Below are 17,677 nucleotides of genomic sequence, written 5' to 3' on the forward strand. Positions count from 1 at the left end.
ATGAGTGCATCGATAAGTGGAACAACAAATCGATGTGTGTGTGTGTCTCTCTCCCCTCCATCTGTTCTCTCTCTAAAATCCATCAATAACTTTTTATGTTTAAATCAAGAGCGTTTAGCATGTGTCCTGGGGTGGGTGGCTACGGTGGGTCCTGGGCCCAGTGACTCCCTTCTAGAAATGCACCCAGGCCCAGGGTGAAAACAGGCAAGGATGCCACCCCAGCACCCTTTAAAAGAGAGAGGGCACGACCTGCCCATGGAGCGAGCTTAGATACGGACGGCCCGTCTGTTCAAAAGGCCACCAACGCAGCCCTTTGAAGTCACTTGCAAGGGAATGTTTAACCTAATGGAATTTTTAATGACATACAGTTAAGTAAAAGCAAAAAAAAAAAAAATTTAAAAAGGAGTAAGAGCATACATCCATTATGACCTCATTTTTAAAATAAAAAAATATATTTTAAAGGTATACAGAGGATACTAAAATATTAATAATTATAGATGGTTTTTATTTTCTCTTTTTTTTGCCTGTTTCCTAAATTTTCTGCAACAATCATAAATCTCTGTGGAACAAGAAAAGGAAATCAATAAAAGCTATTTTCTCAAAAACAAAAGGAAGAGATCCAAGATCCCGGGGACGGTTCACTCCTTGGACATTCAAATCTGAACTCGATTTGGAAAGAAAAAAACCCGCACAGAACGGGACAGAGACATCTGAAAACCGCCCCAGACTGTGTCAAGGACTAAGAGGTGGTTTCCAGGGGCAAGTAGGGAAGTGAGACCCTCCAGAAGGTACAAGTCAGTGCCGGACGGATGGACAGACGGACAGTGACAGCCCCAGCCGAGAGCTCCAGGTGTGAAAAGGCAAAACAAATGCTACTTTTTCCCCCGGTCAACCAAAGGACAAAGGCCGCCTCTTCTGACGATGAACTCAGAGGGGAGAAAGAAAAGAGGTGTCCGCCCGAGCGGAGACTGGGACTCTCTCTACCTGGGGACGGGCAGTGAATTTCCACCCCGGACACATAAAGGCCGGAAAAGGGAAATCTGGAAGGGAAACGGTGACAGGGTCTACAACAGAAGCAAACAACAGGACGGGAGGCGGTGACGGAGCGGCCCGCACGGGACGGCGTTGGGGCGCGTGGGGAGCGGACTGTGCACCGTGCACCGTGCGTGCAGGAGAGACGGCTGGGAGCTCTGGGGAGGGGAGGGAGGGAGGGAGATCCCACAGGGCGGGATGTCTGCGTCGCTCCGTTCCTCTTTCTGATCAAACACTTGAAAGCCTCGCTCAGATATCAAAACTCATCCATGTGGCCGACGGTTACTGGTGCTTCCTGTCCGAGCGTGCGTTCGGCACACAGCTGGGCGCACTCTCTCCCCGGGGGCAGGTGTCACGTGTGAGCGCTTCCCCTTCTGTCAGCGGATAAACACGGACAGCGTGGGTCACAGGGACAGGTGCCAGCTCTGGCCCACGGGCCCCCAGGCCTTCCTACCCCCAGGGGCATTCCTCCCTCAGCCCCCAGAGGACCCTGCCTCTTTCTTAAGACACGATGACTCCAACGTAGAAAATATAAATGACACTGCGCGTGAGGACAGGTGCTGCTGGATGACATTCTGTCTCTCTCTCTTTTTTTTAAAGATTTTATTTATTTATTTTTAGAGAGGGGAGGGAGGGAGGGGGGAGAGAGAGAGAGAGAGAGAGAGAAACATCAATGTGCGGTTGCTGGGGGCTGTGGCCTGCAACCCAGGAATGTACCCTGGCTGGGAATTGAACCTGCGACACTTTGGTTCCCAGCCCGTGCTCAATCCACCGAGCTACGCCAGCTAGGGCGACATTCTGTCTCTTAAGGACATCAGATTCTCCCCCTGGGTGACACTGTATCCTATACATTATATACAGCCTCATATTCTATATGGAGAGCTGTGCTCCCCGTACAGCGTTCAGCTTCGGCAAAGAGGAAGTAGCTAAGACCTTGCTTTGAAAAAAGCACAGGTGTTCTTGTGAGACAAGTCAACAAAAACACCCCCCCCCCAAAACCCCCACCTCTCCCTCCTTTCCATGAAAGAGATGCCATCTGATTGCAGGTGGGGGACAGAAAAACAGCACAAGTCATTCTTCCAGACTCTTGCAAGTACCCAGGGCCCTGAGCCCTGAGAAGTTCACTGTAACACGAAGTGAAGGCACCAGGACAGGCTGCCCCCCTCCGCACCTGGCACCCACCTGAAGCCAGTTCACAGACAGTAATGAAAGCGCCCTTGAAAAAAAAAAAAAAGTGAAGGTTCAGACACTCTGATAAAAGCTGGGAACTTCAAATGCAGGACTCAAAGCCCATCCCTAATCCTCCTCGGTGTGTCTGATGTGGCTGCCTGGGCTCCGGGCTGGGGGCCCCACCTGCCACCCTGAGCAGCGGCGCCCTATAGGTGCTCAGTGAGCCAGCAACCCAGCTGGTGAAGGGAGCTGGAACTTGACACTCAGTTCCCAGGGAGGGGGGCGGGCCTAGGCGGAGGTGGGCAACCATTGGCCCTTAACCTATGACGTGGCAGCTCAAGATAAAAGAAGGAAGCAAGAAAACACGGATCTCCAAAGCCAGGTTCCAGGGCTCTCTCCATGAACATGGGCAGGTTGTTCTAGGCTTCAGACCTTCCTTCTCTTGGCCCATGGAAACGGTCACCTCTCCGGGGTTGCAGAGGGGAGAGCCTTAAAATAGCCCGTGCGAAAATGCAGAGCGAAGGCGAGATCCTCCTTCCCACCCTAACCTCCTTTCCTTCTTCAAAGATGACTTTTTCTTTATTAGATAATACATGTATAAGGCACAGGATTCAGAATGTAGAACCAGATACCGTGAAAAGCCAGCCCCGCCGTGGGAACACCACAGTGACCAGTCTCCGAGGGATCCTGGCAGGGCTCTGGCACAGCCAGCCACACTGTCCCTTACTCTCTCACTTAACTGCTCCGTGACCACGTGGGTGCACGGGTGCTTTCGCATTCTGTTGCACAGCTGCACACAACTGCACGCTACGGTTGCACAATAATTTATTTACCCATTCTCTACGGGCGAACGTTAACTTTGCTTCCTCTTTTCTTTTTGCTTTTACAAGCAATGATGCAATGAAGGGTCTGCATTGAAAAATGCATCATGTGCCCCGGCCGGGCAGCTCAGTTGGTTAGAGCATCGTCCCGATGCGCCAGGGTTGCAGGTTCGAGCCCCAGTCAGGGCACATACAAAAATCTACCAATGAATCCATCAGTAAGTGGAACAACAAATTGATGTTTCTCTCTCCAAAGTCAATTAAAAAAATGGAGCAATGTCACACATGTGCAACATATCTGTGAGAAGACTTCCCAGAATGACTTGGGCACTTTTAATTTTAATAAATATTGTCAAAGTCCTCTCTAGGCAGGTTGTACTGACAGGCACTCTGTCAGCAATCAAGCGTATCTGTTCTCGCTGTCATTTCTTCACAGTCCAGTTCCCTTGCATTTCCCTTCCTGCTGGTGGGCTGGATACATTCTTGAATGGTTAACAAGCACTTGTTTTTTCTGTGCCCCGTGATGTTCACACCCATTTTAAAAATGGCGTTGATGGACTTTTTCTTGTTGATTTGTAGGAGCTCTTTAGATATGAAGGGCATTAGCGCTGTCTCTACGGTACGCTGCAAAGACGGTTTCCTAGTCTCGAGAACTCGGAGACTCTTTGACTCTGTATATGAAGGTTTCTGGCTTATGTAGGGCCGCATGTATCGGTCTTTCCCCCGTGGTCTCTGGGATTTAAGTCATACTCGGTCTTTTCCCAAGGTCCTTGTTTTATATGCATCCTCTTTAATCCACTGGAAATGTAGTTCGTGATAACGTGTTCATTGTGTTTTTCAGACAGCCACCGGGTTGCCTCAGGTCACAAAGGGTTAAATGCCGTCTTCATTTCGTATCAATTTACCATTGAGTCCCTTCTCCTTTCTCTCTCCCAAATCACGCCCGGTCACCATGTTCCTCCTCTCCACGGCCCCCTTGTCCCTCCGCTCCACGTGTGACCCGAGAGTTGATCGGTGTCGCCGTGACTGACAGTCACTCGGGTTGCACGGACTCTCGGTACCTCCCAGCAGGTGGAGATCTCCAAACCAGCCCTTCCTTCTCTTCTCCAGCTAAGGACACTGAGGTCCGACCAGGCGCTCTGGACCTGTCCCAGACCACAGGGGCAGGTGAGTGCTTGTGATTTTTTTTATTACTATTAAAGAAGAAGAGAGTATTGATTTTGGCATAAATTGTGCTCGATCGATAGATATCTATTAAGCAGCTACTCTGCCCAACAGGGAGCCGGGTACCGGGGCTCCAGAGCTAAATGACACAGCTCCGGGCTTTTAAGAAGCTCCGAGTCGGGGGGGTGGGGAGGCAGGAGAAGGTGAAGGGGGGGTAATGGTGATGGGAGGAAACTTGACTTGGGGTGCTGAACACACAATGCAATAAAAAAAAAAGAAAGAAAAGAGAAGCTCAGAGTCCAGCGTAGCACCTGAATCCACACACCCACAGCTTGCGAGGTAAGGCAGCAGTGGCTGATGGATGTGGAAGGGGAGGCTCGTCCTTTGAGGGGTGACGAGGGGCAGGCCCAGAAAAGAGACAAGTTTGTAACTGGACCTGGAATGACTAGGACTTTGTTCAAAGATGAAGAAAAGGTGTTTGCCGTAAGGGAACAATGGGGCAAAGCAGGGTATCAGGTGGTTCGGAGTCAGGAAAAAAGTAGTCCGGACTAGTTAGCTGTGGAAGGAGTTTTTTTTTGTTGTTGTTTAAGAAAGCCTCCTCTGAGAATCCGTGGTCAGTGGAGGCCTCAAGACCGCAAGCTAAGAATTATAAATACATGGACCAGCAGGGCCTTCAGGAATCTGGCGGGAGGAAACATACCCTCCCCGGAGGGACGTACTCTCATCTGATACTTCAAAGAACTCTCCCAGGTAGGATTCTAGCAAACCTCAGCTCACAATCAAAAACCACCCTCGAGGGCGGGAATCAGCAGGAGCAGCAAACCACGGGCGTGTGCCTGCGGATACTTCAGATCCCGGAATCGCCAGATGCAGAATACAAAATAGGTGTGCTTCATGGGATAAAGGAAATAAAATAGGGAATTCAAGACATAAATAAAGAGGAATCGCTAATTAAGAAAAAAAGACCTTGAAAAAGGATGAAGTAGAAACACAGAAATAAAAAATAAAGTCACCCAGATTAAAAACTCCAAGGATGAGTATCAATGGGAATGACTGCAATGGATTAAAACACATTAAATGTATTAAAACCTGTGAGTTATAATACTGATATTAAAAATAACTTGTGGAAAGGCTAAGCGGAAGATTAGAGAAAACTAAAGAGAGAATTAGTGAACCGAAAGACAAATAAGAAATTACTCAGAAAACATCACCAAAAAACCCCTAAATGATTGAAAATAAAGCCCTGGCCAGTGTGGCTCAGTTGGTTGGAGCCCTGTCCCATAAGCTGAAAGGTCACAGGTTCGATTCCCAGTCAGGGCACATGCCTGGGTTGTGGCTTTGATCCCAGTTGGGTTGCGTGTGAGAGGCAACCGATCGATGTTTCTCATACTGACGTTTCTCTCCCTCTTTCTCCCTCCTGCCCCTTCTCTCTAAAATCAATAAGCAAGTCCCAGGCGAGGAGGAATGGAAAGAGAGATAAGACTGTGAGAGACGCAAAGGATAGAATCTCACGTACATCTAATTGGAGTTTCCAAAGGAGAGGCTACAGAGACAGAGGATAGAGAGACAATATTCAAAGAGATAATGCCTTAGAACTTTCTAGAACTGATAAAATGTCACCAACTTTTTGGTTTCAGGAAGCCCAATGAATCGTTAGCCAAATAAAATAAAATTACGCTCCTAAGTACATCACAGCGAACTGCAAAATACATGCATGTGCGTGTCCACACACAACCAAATACATGCATGTGCACCTCCACACACAACCATACCAGCAGGATCACCACCAGCAACCACCGGAGAGAAGGGGTTACCTAGGTAACCGGGCCTCCGACTTCTCAGCATCAGCAGGGAAGGCCAGAAGACGGTGTCACACTATCTTTAAACACTATGAGAAAATAACAGACAAGCGAATGTTTTATACCCAGCAGAACAATCCGTTTCAGCCAAACAGGAACCGAAAGTTGGCGATGAAAAGACCCTCGCCCCGTGATGTTCTGATCCCAGAAAGGAAGCCTGAGATTCCAGCAAGAACCCAAGTAAGCAAAATGGCAAATACATGGAAAGCCAGAGCCAAGATTAAACAACGTACAACACATCCAAAAATAACGCCCAGTGTGCCGAGTTCAAGAGAGAGGATGCGGTGAGCCTGCTGCACGGCCGCCAGGCGTGAGCGGGGACAACAGTGACTCCACACAAAGCCTCCCGAGGTTCCCGTGTCATTTGAAAAATAACACCAAAAGGCACCGACCTGACTTGAAACCTTATGCAGTCGGCACGCATCAAAGAACAGAAATAGAGTGTGTAAGTTCTGAAGCGGTACAACAAAAGTAAAACATGGAGTGAAGAAAAAAAAAAAACAACGTTCCATCGATGTAAAAGAACGCACAGAGAAAAAAAAAAAGAACCAGAAAAAGAAGAAACAGAAAGCAGGAACTAAGATGGGAAGAAAGAAACCCACGGACATCCAAAGCTCAACCGTGGGGGAACCCAGCCCTAAGCTGCTTACAGGGGCATGTGAGCACAGGGGTATGGGTCAGAGTCCCTGTCACAGACCGGGGAAGCAAGGAGCAGAGAAGCCAGGCCGCGGCCCCAGGGTGTAGCTGGGAGGGAGGGAGGGGTAGGGAAAGCAGATGGGAGAGGCCTGAGGAAGACCCAGAGTGAGGAGCCAGAACCCACTGGGGGCAAGATTCTCCACCACAGTACCTGCCACGAAAGAGTCAGGTAAGCAGAGGCCACAAAAGGGGGCACTGGGTGTGACCAGGAGGTGGCCAGGGACCTCTGGGCGAGCAGGTAGGAGTAGGGGGTGACACAGTCTCTGGAGAGGAGGGGGGTAGAGGAAGCAGGGACAGCCGGGCTGGACTCCTCCTTGTGAAGCCTTAGCATGCACAGATGTGATCCGTGATCCCGGGGGGACAGAAGAAGCAGGGACAAAGGGGAGGGAGCCAGGCGTGTGGTAGCTGCAGTGGGGAGCTGGGGCACAGGAGGATGGGGGCGCCCCGTCCAAGGGAGGCGGCTGCAAGGGCGGAAGCAATGGGTGGGGTGGACGGTGCGGGGGGGGGGGGGGGGGGGGGGGGGGGGGGGGGCACGCGGCCCAGGTGAGCGGGCCGGGTTTCCCAGTTTGGGGCAGGGCTGTGTGTGGGGGCGGGGGGGGGGCAGGAAGAGTCCAGAATTTCGGAATAATGGCAAGTCCAAGGGGGTCTTGGGGTCTGCAGCTACGTAGCTAGTGAATGGCTGGGAGGTGAGGACGGGGCTGGGGGGTGGTCCAGGATCTGACGTCACAAGGTGTGGTTAACCAATCACCAGCCCCTGAGGACACCGGATGCTCCGGGGGAGGCCCGCTAGCATGGGGGCCTTGGGAGGTCGCTCTGAAGAGGCTCAGCAACCCTTACACCTTGGCAATTGTTTCTTTTTGTTTGTTTGTTTGGTTGGTTGGTTGGTTTGCCAAACACAAGCGCGACAGCATTCCCCATCTGGAAGCCCATCCCACTGACGCCGGCCCCGCCCCTCCCCCCCCCCCATGGGACGGGGTCAGGGGTGGCCCTCAGGCACCGCCCAGAAGACAAGTCACACACAACCTGAGTCATCCGAGAAGTGACCGCTCCCCATGCACACCCAGGACGTGGCCATTCCTGTTTTCTGAACTGAACATTGTCACCCGATTTTCATTCTCCGCTTCGGAGCTTCCTGGGGTGCGGGAGACCGCGGGGCGAGACGTATTCTTCCCTGCGTCCAACCGCACCCCGAAAAACCCCTCACATTTCCGAGAGCTCTCTCGGTACTCCCAAAATACACGCGCCACAGAGCACAGATCCTTCCCACCAGAAAGCCCTTTATGAGGATGGTGGCGGCGACGGGACCAAACCCACCCTAGAGGTCAACCCACTTCTAACGGCCCTTTCACTGCACTGACGACTTTACAGATTTTAAAGATAATGCACACCGATAAAAAAAAAAAAAAAAAAAAAAAAGAATCCCGAGAGCACAGACAGGAATAAAAGAGAAGACAAAAAGTCCTGTGTGCTCGGGGCGCGGCACTCGGGATGGGGGAGGGGTCGGGTCTGCGAGCCACACACATTAATTAGCAGGTAATAAAAACCAGTGATTGTCCCTTCTGAAGCTGCGGTCGGTCGGACACACATTTGGCCCTGCTCTGGCCTCCGACCTCCTTTAAGCCCCTCTTTCGGAATTCCCACTGATCTCCCCCCACCCCCTCCCCCGCCTCATTCCACAGTGCAATGCTTTCAGCACCTTCCACGGGGTCCCAGGATTTTTAATCCAGCTTGCAGCACCGCACCTGTCTTATTTCATTTTTTTTTTCTTGGCCAACAGACACGAGGTGGTGGACCTGGCAGTGACCCGGGCTCTCATGCCACCGTGACCATGACCAGTTGGTTTCCTTGGGGAAAACCCTTCCTGTTCCCTGTGGAGCAGGGGCCTCTCCAAGCTCAACTTCTGTTCGACCAGCAAGAGCTCCTGGTGCGTCCTGTCCCACCTGCCCTGTTGGGAAGGTAGGTTCTGGGAGCAGGGCCTCTGGGTACCCTCTTGGTTCTGACACTTCCTAAGGGCGTGACTTCTGGAAAGGTATTCAACGTAAATGAGCTAATTCATGGAAAGTGCTTAGAATGGCGCCGGGCCCATAGGAAGTGCTGGGGGAGACGGGTCAAGACGGGCACTGGTGCCCGGGCGCCCTGGCTGGGTGGGCAGCGGAGCTAGTGAGAGCATCCTCTTGGCGCGCCCAGGTTGCGGGTTCGACAAACGGTCAGGGCACGTAGGAGAATCACGCACTGAACGCATGAAGAGGTGGAACAACAAATGGATGTCTCTCTCTCTGTCTCTCCCGTCTTCTGTCTCTAAAATCAATAAAAAAAAAAAAAAAAAAAAAGGCACTGGCCCCCAGTTCCGGGCGGCTGCAGAGAGACCCCTCGGAGGCTGGCAAAAGCGACGGGTCTTCTCCTCAGCAAAGCGCACGCACACAGACGTAACCCTTTGCACAGCGGCAGCTGGGACGGAAGGCCACCCACAGATGGCGACACGCGTGGATCCCCGGTTTCAGACCGTGAGGCCTCGCTCCCGTGACAGGAGGGCCTCAGGGACAGCCAGGCCAACCAGGCCACGGCGATTCTTCAAGCCTTTTACCCACACGTTCTGTAGGTTCCTCCCACCCTTGTGTTGGGTTCCCCTTTTTCTCGCAAAAAATGTTACACTTTTCTTCCCCAAGGCCCTTTTTGACCCCGCCAGTATTTCTTTCGCTTCAGGCCAGATCCTTAAGACAATCTCTCTGTGTGCGACAAAGCTCCACTCGCTTTCTGTGGATTGTTCTGCTCCCTGTCCAGAGCTCTCAGGGTCCAGCCCCCCTCCACCGCTTCCCGACGTCCGACCAGAGCGTGGACAACAGCTGCTGCGTCCCCACGGAAGGCACACCCGAGATGGGTGCCGCGTAAGCCCAGGTCCTCAACACACCCGGAGGCTGAACCAACCAGCAAGAGCCCGAGAGCAGCGAGGCCAGAAGGAACCTGCGACTTGACCTGATTCCCTCGTCACCCACGGCAACGACTTGCCCAAGGTCACCCAGCTCGTTCACAGGAAAAAGCCTCCCGGTTCTGAACTTTGATTCCATCAGCGTTTCTCAGACTTGACCCTGCACACACATCTTGCTAAAATGCAGACTCAGCAGGTCTGCCCCGGGGGCCTGAGATGCTGCATTTCCAACAAGCTCCCAGGAGCTGGTAGTGCTGATGGTGCACCGACCACAAGGAGCTGCGAGGGTTGAGGTCAAGGTTAATGGGCTGCCCCACCCTGGTGAAAGCCTCTCCGCCCACCCGCCCCGTGACTGCTCAGATGCCCTTTCTTCAGAAGGGCCTCCCTGCCTCTTCCTCCCCGACCGTCAGCTCCCAGGGCCTCTGCACTCCTTCCTTTGAAGCACTGGCAACAACGGTAATTAAAGAGCATTTGTGTAATTATTAGTTTAATGCCCGTCTCCCGGGGAGACTGCAAGCTCCACGCGGGCGGGACTGGCTCAGCGACTCGGAAATCTCACATGCCGTCGACGAAAGGGTGGCCGCTGGGGTCTGGAATGGCCTGGGCCAGCACCCTGCAGGAGGTAGGCGTGGTTTACACACGAAGAAAACAACTTCCGTTGGCCTCAAAGACAACAGGGACATACCAGCTTTAAAATTCCCACTAGTTTCAGTCCTGGCTGGTGTGGCTCAGTGCACTGTGTGCCGGCCTGTGAACCAAAGGGACACTGGTTCGATTCCCAGTCAGGGCACGTGCCAGGGTTGCAGGCCAGGTCCCCAATAGGGGGCTCACGAGAGGCAACCGTACGTGGATGTTTCTCTCCCTCTTTGCCTCCCTTCCCTTCTAAAAATAAACAAAGTGTTTTTTAAAAATCAAATTCCCACCTGTTTCAAATACATAACAACCCTAGTTTAAGTTGAAAAGCATACTCCCCCCGGCCCCCTAAAAAAGTTTTCCTAAAGCTTTATCAGGTGGGAAACAGTCTCCATTGCACTAATCACTCTGCTTGGAGAACAGTTTAAGCCGCCCCAACAAGCATCCCCTTAGAGCCGTCACTGGGAAAGTGGTCTTTGGCCGCGGCTCGGGCCCTGGCCGCGAAAGCAGGGGGCACGCTTCCTGACCAGTCTCGCTCCTCCCCTGCAGGACAGCTGCTTTCCCTTCCAGCTTTCCCGCCGCCACCCTTTCAAGGAGCCCCAATGCTCTGCGCGCCCACCTCCTCAGGGTGGGCAGAGACGGCCGACCTCGCCGCCATCCTAAGGAGGCCACGTCTGCGGTCTGACCTGCCTGGGTTCCGAGGCCAGCTCGGTGCCCTGGGATGGGCTACTCAACCCCGACCTGCCGAGTGGCAATCACCGCGCCGTAGCTAGCAACCGCGAGGACTGAGGGCGGTGATATTCGTCGAGTGCCCGGCCAAGCCTGCCCCGAGACGTATAATTATCATCATGCTCCCGCATCCAGTCCTCACTGTTGTTTTGCACAGGCCGCCGCCACCCTCTGGCTCCGCCCCACTCCGGGCCGACTCTCCCCGGCGGCTCCTCCCACCTCACCTGTCAGGAGCTTGCATAAAGCAATGACTCACCGCACCACGCCTCGGCTCCCGCCATCAATCACTTCCCTGTCCCTGCGTCCTTGCATCAGTCGTAGGTCAGTCCCTTCCGGGAGGGAAATCTTTTGCCGACTCTCCAGGACATTTACTCACAACAAGTATTTACCGAGGGCCCTCCACCTGCCAGGCCCTGTGCTGGGCACAGAGGCGTCTCGGGGAACACGAAGACACACCTGGACCCTCCTGAAATGACGGTGTACAGGGAGCTCCAATCCACCAGGAGAGGTCAGACCCTTACACCCCGCCTCTGCCCCAGACCAATCGCCAGTACCAAAGCATGAAGAAAGCATTCCAGATTAAAAAAAAAAAAAAAAGGCGCTAAGTGTGACTTGGGAACAGCCTGTTCAACTGGTAGACTTTGAAGAAGTCTGTGTTAAAACAGCCAGAAGCACCCGGTTTCCCCCCCTAGCAGCCACACGGCCCGTCAAATCCTCCGGGACAGTCTGCGGAACACGCTCGGAAAATAAGGCCCCATTCCCCTGTCTCACACGTCTCCCGTCTCACGCTCTCAGAGCACCTGCCTGTGGTTTCGTGTTCTCAAAGCCAGGAAGGGCTCCCCAGCAGGCAGAGAGGCAGCGGCCCCGTGGAAAGAGCCCTGGAAATGAACTCGGAAGGCTCAGGGTCAAGGGCTGGCTCTGCCGCGTCCTGCGGGCCTCCGGGCCTGGAGCGGGTCTCCTGCCTCGGTTTCTGTTTCCACGACCTCTAAGCTCCTCTTCTGGCTTGGAAACCCAAGGGCTGGGATCAGCCCCCACAGACAGGAGACTCAGCGGGTTCACAGCTCCCTTAATTCCACGCCACCAGCTCCTGCCCAGGGACTGGGGAGGGGGCCACGCGAGTCAGATGGGGAGCCCTTGCGAGGCAGGGCACTCTCCGACTCGCGAGACGCCCGCCTGCACCTGCACTTCCTCCCTCCCTCCCTCCCTCCTAGTGTCAGACTCCGGCTTTCCAGGCACAACCCCGAGAGAAGCACCTCCAGGCCGCAAGGCAAATCTAAAATAGAAGTTGTACGAAGTCTCCGGTGGGCCCGCTAGTCTGTCTTCCTCCGACTCGAAAACCACTCCAGACCTGGCCTGTCTCCTTCAGACATGGAGCCTAAAAATAAGGCTCACCAGGCGGGCAGGGGGTGGGAATGGAAATGACCCCCAAGGGCAGAACCAATGACCTGCTGGCCACATGCCACAGAACGGACTCGCCCCGGGGATCTGCTCTGGGGAGAAGAGTGAGACGCTAGCCCCCAATGCACCTCACTGTGTCGGCCTCCACGGGCACACAGGGGAGCCTGCAGGGAGGACCATGTGACCCAAACGCCCCACGCCCCCTCCCCAGTAGCCAGCAGCCCACACACACTACCCTCAGGACAGAAGGCCAGGTTCTGCAGGTTACCGCAGCCCTAATTCAGTGGGAACCACAGGTGACCGATGAAGAGGTCCCGTTCCGAGACGGGCAGGTGCCTGGCACAGGGTGACTGACACCTGGCCGGAGCGCCACCTGATGAAACCGCCAGAAAAGCTCTAGAAAAGAACATTCACTTTAAACCAAATGAGAAAGGGACAACCATACTTCGTCTCCAAAATCTAAACCAGGCAGGCCCACGGCTTTGGTCACCAACACGAAGGGCACACACAGGTCTCACCGCGCTGGGGGGGGGGGGGGGGTTCTTGCCCTCCGCACCTGGCCCCGCAGGTCCTCTGAAAGCCTTCTGCTCGGCAGACACGAACTCCGCCTGTGGTTACTTACACGTATTCAAAGGCAGGGCTGAAAGGGTAGCTTCAAAGTTGGCTGGGTGACCCTCAAGGGTGCAAAGTCCTTCTCCGAACACCTGTGGGGAAATTTGGCAAATTTCCCAGGAGCCCACTGACACTGGTTATATCCCCTCCAGATCGCAGCCGGCGCGGATTTAGGACACTCGGCCAGCAGCCCCAGGGAGGTCCTGGAGAAGGGTCCCTCCCTGGAACGGCCAGCCCCTCACAGGGTCCCCATGGAGAGGCGGTGAGGCTAACGCTGCGCCTTGCCTCAACCATCGCGGAGCTTAGAGAGACATTAATGACCGTTTTGGGTTAGTTAAAACCCACGCAAGCACCTCCCTGGCCTCTTAAATCTTCCCAAACTACAGCTCAGACTGGAGGCAAACAGTGGCAGCGACCATAAAAGTCATCTTAAAAGGCAACTTAGAAAAACAAAACAAAACCAAAAAAACCCCGATACGCACTAGTTAGCAAGTCCGCGGTTGGGGGGTGGGCGGCGGTGGCAGAGGGCCGGATCTGCGGGATCTGCGCGCCGGGGTAGAGACGCAAGGCTGCCCCAACGGTCCCCGGGCCCCCCCTCCGCGCTCAACCCGGCAGCCTCGAGGCCCCCAATCTGACGCGGAGGATCACACCCCCATCTCTGTCCAATTAGGAAAATGACCGCGAGGAGACGTTGAGAGTGGGCGACCAGGAAGGAGGACGGAGACTCGGGAGACTCCGGACAGGCCCGTGGGGACCCGGCCAGCCGGCGAGCGTCTTCAACAGGTCCCCGGCTGGGGCGCCCCGACGCCGTTCCGGCGGGGGCCCCCAGGCGCACGGCTGCCCTCGGGGACCCCCGAGCCCCCGGAGGCGCTCTCCGCCCTCCCCCACCCCGGGTGTCGGGGACGCGCGGCCACCCCACCCGCCCGGAGAGTAAAGTTTGTGGGCAGCCGAGGGGCGGGGCGGCGCGGCTGGGGGGTGAAACTTTGAGTCCCGGGCGGGCGGCGGGGGGGAGCGCGCCGGCGCCGGGACACCCACGTGCGGGCCCCGCAGCAGCCGCCGCCGCCGCCACCGCCGCCACGGCCCGGGCCTCCTGCGCGGCCCGCCGCCACCGCGGCGCTTCCCTTTCATTTCTGCTTCTCTCTCTCTCTCTCTCTCTCTATCTTCCTCTCTCCTCCGTCTCCCATTCCGCGCGCTCTCCTCCCTCCCTTCCCCCCCTCCTCCCAGCTCCCGCCCCCCCCCCCCCCCCCCCCCGCAGGTGACGCTCATCTCTCCCTCTTTCCCCCGCTCTCCCTCTCTCCCTCCAGCTTGCCGGCAGGAGGGAATGTGGAGTGAAAGGGAAAGACGACATGTTTGCGGTCGCTGCGCGGGCCTGCGCGCGGCCGTCCCCGGGGACAGGCGGGGGGGGCGGCACCCGGCCGCAGGCGACCCACCCCCGCGCCCCCCCGCGCCCCACCGCCGCCCGCCCGCCCCGACCGCCCACCCGCCCGGGGCTGCGGGCCGGGGCCGCGCGGGACACTCACCCTGGTCCGGGCGCGGCTCCTGGGCTGGGGCCCTCGGCGGGCCGGGGGCTCCTGCTACCCCACCGCCGGGCTGCTGCTGCGCGCCCGCCGCCGCCTCCACGCGCGCCCGCCGCCCGCTCCGCCGCCCGCCCTCCGCGGCTCTCTCTCTCCCTCTCTCTCTCTCCCTCTCTCCCTCTCTCTCTCTCTCCCTCTCTCTCTCTCCCCGTCTCTCTCTCGCTCTCTCTCCCTCTCGCTCCTCTCCCTCCCTGGAAGAAGGGAACGAGGCAGGGCTGACGTGAAGGGATGCAAAACAGCTCCTCCTAACCCAGCTCGCAGAGGAAGAGAGACAGAAAAGCAGCCCTTTTATCTCTCTTTTGTTTTCTCACTTCCTTCCACCCCCCCACCCCCTCCTGTCAGCCCAAGTTTTCTTTTCTCTTTCCACCGCAGACAGGATTTTTTTCTTCCTCTCTTTCTCTGCCTTTCGGTTCAACTCTCCCACTCAAATGGAAAGCCTGGAGGGTTTGCGGGGGCCCCCCCCTCCCGGTTTTTTTTCTTCCCTCTTTTCTTCCTTCTTCCTCCTTTCTTATTTCTCTAAAAGGGTTTTGTTGGCTGTGGGAGTTTCGTTTGAAAATCAAGTCACGCCTTTTTTTCCTCCTTTTCTTTCTCTCTCTCTCTCTCTTTTTTTTTTCTCCTTTCAGAAAAGGGGAACAAAGATGAAGTGAAGCGGGGGAGAGGGGCAGCGGCAGTGCCTTGCATGGAAGTGGGGGGGCCCGGCCCGGCACAAAGGGGCCCCAGGGACCTCGCGCCCCCCCCAGCCCAGGGGAAGCCTGGGGCGTCCTCAGGAAGGGGAGCTGGGAGGTGGGGGGCGCGGCTCCGGGTGCCGCCCAGCCGCCCCTCCCCGGCCCCGAGGTGGAGGGCTGGGTGTGTTCTCTACTCCTGTATTTTTAAAGTAGGCAGATGGGCTCGGAGCAGACGTCCCCGCACCGCGCTGAACTGTAAAAGAGCCTTGAAACAGCTGTTGGCAGAGCCCTGGACAGCCAGGCTCGAGGGAGCGGCGCGGGTGACGAGCGCGCGCCCGGCCCGCGTGGGGACGGGGCTGGGGGAGCCGGGGTCGTCGTCCTCTGGTGGACCCTCCAATCCCAGGGCCTGGGCCTGGGCCCCGCTCGCACTGCTGGAGGCGCCGAGGCGTGGCCGCTCTCCGCGCGGGGTCAGGCCCTCGCGCCTCCCTGCAGGGGGCTTGGCACAGCCTGGCCTCCCTCCAGCTCCCGGGCAGGCCGGACCCTCGGCCTCCAACCAGCAGGGCCCACCCCTCCGAGCAGCGTCTTGACTCCCAGGCGGCGCTCGGAACAGAGCCGGGCAGAGCCACCACGAAGGGTCAATTATTCATGGGGCGCCTGGGCGTGCTCCCAAGACCTGCTCTGCCCTTGGCCTCTCCGGGGAAGTGGGGAGATGACAGGGGAAAAGTTCCCAGAGCAAAGTTGGCCACATTCCTCATTTTCCCAAGTAAGTATTGAGCACCTGCTGGATGCCTGGGACTCGCACTGGGGCTGCCGCCAGGGGCTGGGGAAAAAACGTGAGGTCTCCGTGGCGCCCCCCCCTCCTCCCCGACTCAACCCCCCCCCAGAGTTTCCGCAGGAAACAATGCCGGAGAAGGCCGCGGCTTCAAGACCATGTCAGGGAGAGGAAGGGAAGCCTGGATCTTTCGCCTCCCGCCTCTCTTCCTTCCTCCCGGCTGCATCTCCTTGGCTCCGCCCCTTCTCATCAATTCCTCCCACACTTCCCTGCTTTCCCTGGCTTTTCACTAGAGGGTCCCTTCTCCCAGCGAGGAGCAGATGCTGAGCCCCATTGTCTCTCCCCCCGTGACTGCAGCCTCCCCGGACCGACGTGCTGCTCTTCACCCCTCCCCCCCAACGCCCCAGCCCGGAGGCCTGGGCCCTTGGTGACTGGAGCCCCAAGGCCACTGCCCCTCACCCCACCCTAAACCAGCTCCTGGGGATGACTTCAGTCACTCAGAACACGGTTTGTTTCTGACTGGGAGTGGGGGAACAGGCGCCCGAGACTTGGCTTGAACGAGGAGGGCACTTTGGTGTGCATGCTGGCTCAGTGAACACCCCTCTTCCTCCGTGACCCCCGAGCCTGTGCCCGCTCTGCCCTCTCACGGGGAAGTCACGTTTCTGTCGTCGTAGATCCTTCCGCTCAGTGCACCAAGGCGGCATCCTTCGAACAAAGCACAACGTAGCTCTGATAGGCAAGCGTCCATTGAACACATGCCTCCTGAGTGCGTGCTCTCGCGTTGGGTGCGTGCTCTCGCGCTGGGCGCGGACGACCCCCAGCGGCCCTGGCCCTAGATCAGGCCTTGCAGACCCGGGAAGCGGCGAGCAGACAAGCAGCCACAAGGCCAGGGATGCACGTCCGGAGGAGCCAAGGAAGCGTCGACGCGGGTGCTCAGGGGTGGCTTCCCGGAGAAGGTTACATCCAGATGGGGAGGCCTGGGCCGAGCAAACGTGTGGGCAGGCACAGCTTGTCCAGAGCCCCTAGGGCAGGAGAGCACATTCTTACCCGTTCTGGGAACTGCCACAAGTAATCTCTGCAGGGTGGACGCGTGCGGGGGAGTAGGGAGCGAGGGCAGCGTCAGGGCATGCGTGGGGGAGGGGACAGCAGGGAGGGCCACCGTGATGACCAGGCGGGGGGGTGGGGGGTGGGGGGGGAGGCAGCGAGTACCAGGGAGACGTTCCCATTTCAGCCTCTCGCACTTTGCTAACTCCATGCCCTTGGGTGACTTAGACTCAGTTTCCCCACTTATAAAGCGGGGGAAAGCAGGTCAGTGGGCCGCAAAGGCAGCGCCTTCTGATGAAGGGCCCAGGCTTCCTCGCTGCGCGCCCCTGGGCGAGTTGGCCCCTCTGAGTCTCTGTTTTCTCATCTGTAAAATGGGGGTGAACACACTGGTCTCACAGGGTTGCCGGGAAGCCGGCATGAGCCCGTGCGCGCGCAGTGTGGTGCCTGGTGCAGAGTGTCGATACGTGGTAGCTTCCGTTCATGAGTCTTATAAATCAGGGAGTGACGGGGAGGTGCCTTTACTCCCTTAACATGAGATTATGTTCTGGGGTGAAACCAGAATGACTCACCATGTCAGAAATG

General features: G+C 56.6%; 1 protein-coding gene across 3 annotated transcripts in view; it reads right to left on the minus strand.

The window, feature by feature from the left end:
* The window catches only part of ZNF710 (zinc finger protein 710), a 50,291-nt gene extending 35,577 nt beyond the window's left edge, over nucleotides 1–14,714 (minus strand). The window contains exons 1-2 of one of the 3 annotated variants that reach the window (XM_028502352.2): nucleotides 14,561–14,695; nucleotides 13,051–13,132 (exon numbers count right to left, since the gene is read on the minus strand). The gene's annotated coding sequence lies outside the window, so the exon portion shown is untranslated. Of the gene's footprint in view, nucleotides 1–13,050; nucleotides 13,133–13,522; nucleotides 14,158–14,560 lie in introns of those variants that run through there. The other 2 variants (XM_028502353.2, XM_028502354.2) reach the window with 2 other exon arrangements.
* Between the last annotated feature and the right edge of the window lie 2,963 nt (nucleotides 14,715–17,677).

Source organism: Phyllostomus discolor, chromosome 12 (genome assembly GCF_004126475.2).
Source record: "Phyllostomus discolor isolate MPI-MPIP mPhyDis1 chromosome 12, mPhyDis1.pri.v3, whole genome shotgun sequence".
NCBI classification, from domain to species: Eukaryota; Metazoa; Chordata; class Mammalia; order Chiroptera; family Phyllostomidae; genus Phyllostomus; species Phyllostomus discolor.